Here is a 2,500-nt window from a genome sequence, read left to right on the forward strand (position 1 = left end):
CACAAATCGCACTATAAAGACGTAGCGCATCAGATTATCGGTAACTAAATAATATCAGCTTAGTTAGAAATGAAGTTTATAATTTTAACACTGAAATGAATATCGCGGAGTCAAGCTGCTGACTAATCATAGAGTTCATCTGTAACATAACTGGTATGGAACGAACATCTTGGCCCCCAATCTTTTTTGACCCTCAATATTCTCTCCCTCTCACTCCTTCTTGCTCTCACCCCTTCTCACTCTCACCACCCTCGGACTCTTTCACCCCTTCTCACTTTTTCACCAACCTCTCTCTCTCTCTCTCTCTCTCTCTCTCTCTCTCTCTCTCTCTCCATAATAAATGATAAAAGATAGCGTCGAGTTTATATGCCCCACTTACATAAAACTAAATTTCAAAATAAATATCATCTTGGGAAACATTACAAGTTCCATACTCTCGAAACATGATGTTCGTGAAGTGAATCTTTATCTCACTAAGAGTTGGAATTGTTGAAAGACAAACAGGCAAGAATGGAAGTAATAATGTGGTTTCTGGAAGGGTTACAAGGTTTCGGTAGGTTTGGATAAATGGATAAATTCCAGGAATTTAGAAGGTAAGAAGAACTAACTACTTGGGTTAATAAATCCAAAGAAATATCTTGCAATTCCATATTATAAAAGGGCTCAGTGTGCGGGCCAATATTCACCTCGTCAGAACTCAAAATTTAAGTTTTGGTCCAATTATTATTATTATTATTATTATTATTATTATTATTATTATTATTATTATTATTATTATTATTAATAATAATAATACCTCCGCCAAAGAGGTCATGTTTTCACCTTTGTCTATTTGTTTGTCACCAACCTAACTCAAAAATTTACGGGCGAATTTTGACCAACGTACTACAAAATTGATATATCAAAAACTATGTATTCAGGCCGAATCTCTCTCTCTCTCTCTCTCTCTCTCTCTCTCTCTCTCTCTCTCTCTTTCTCTCTCTGAGAGAGAGAGAGAGAGAGAGAGAGAGAGAGAGAGAGAGAGAGAGAGAATGTCATTTAGGCCGGCATAACTCATGTATGGTGTTTTTTTTATTATTATTATTTTACATCCAACCAAATCTGAAAGTACTTTTGCTATCATCAGTGACTTGAACAAGACTAATGTCGAAATAACCTAATGTAGCTGTTAACGGAAGGAATTGTTTAGCTGCGATACTCCAATAATTCCTACATGATTTTGCGGATTCATGATATATACACACACACACAACTCAAAGGCAGGAAGCAATCGACTGAGTTATATTATTGTAGAACATTCTCCTTATATACAAAACCTCAAGGCAACAGGTCATAACAAGTTCACAAGACAGACAATATTACGGAGGAAAAACCAGACATGAATTTTCATGTTCGTTTTAGTGCGAGGGAAGAGCGAATATACAAGCATAATATATACAAAAGGAATTATGTACAATTGTGTGAAACACGGTTGGTACATGGCTCCCCCCCCCTAAAAATGACATATTGTACATGTTAAATAGGGTGCCCTGATCTAGAGAGGCGAACTGTAGGCGGGTCATCTGGCAGAAGATAAGCAGGATTTAGACGATCAATGGAGAACCCAGTCTTCTTTGCCCCGAATGTTTAGGAGGAATGCTTTTGGACTGCGTCGGATCACAAGGAAAGGGCCCGTGTAAGGGGGCGTTAGTGGTGGCTTGCTGGTGTCGTTGCGCAGGAAGACGTACGTTGCAAAGTGCAAGTCCGTTGGTATGTGATACTTTGCTGGGGGCTTGTAAGTCTGGCGGCACGGAGTAAATTTTCCTACGACGTGACGTATGCGCTGGAGATCGTAGGAGGAGGTTGTAGAAGGAAAAAATTCGGCAGGGACGACCAACCGGTCGCCATACACCATTTCAGCTGCCGAGACGTCAAGGGCTTCTTTAGGAGTGGTCCTTAGTCCCAGGAGGACCCAGGGAAGCTGAGTAAATCAGTTGCAATCCTTGCAGCGGGACATCAAAGCTGCTTTGAGGGTGCGATGAAAACGTTCAACCATTCCATTGGCAGCGGGGTTGTAGGCCGTTGTCTGATGTAGGGTGATGCCCAGGAGATTCGCTAATGACGTCCACAATTGAGAGGTGAAAGTGGTTCCCCTGTCAGAAGTAATATGCTCAGGGATACCGAATCTTGAAATCCATCCAGAGAGTAAGGCAGATGTACATGAGGCGGACGTTGCAGTTTCCATGGGAATGGCTTCAGGCCAACGAGTGGAGTGGTCGATGATGGTAAACAGGTAATGATGTCCTTGTGATGTGGGCAGGGGGCCTACAACGTCGACGTGAATGTGTGCGAAACGACGCTGAGGTTGAGGAAAGGTGCCCACTCCTGAATCCGTGTGTCGATGTACTTTGGAAGATTGGCAAGAAGTACAGGCGCGGACCCAATCTTTAGCATCCTTAGAAATGCCGTGCCAAATGAACTTTGCCTTCAACAGCTGTGCAGTAGAACGGCACGAGGGATG

The sequence above is a fragment of the Palaemon carinicauda genome, chromosome 24 (assembly GCF_036898095.1).
Source record: "Palaemon carinicauda isolate YSFRI2023 chromosome 24, ASM3689809v2, whole genome shotgun sequence".
Lineage (NCBI taxonomy): Eukaryota > Metazoa > Arthropoda > Malacostraca > Decapoda > Palaemonidae > Palaemon > Palaemon carinicauda.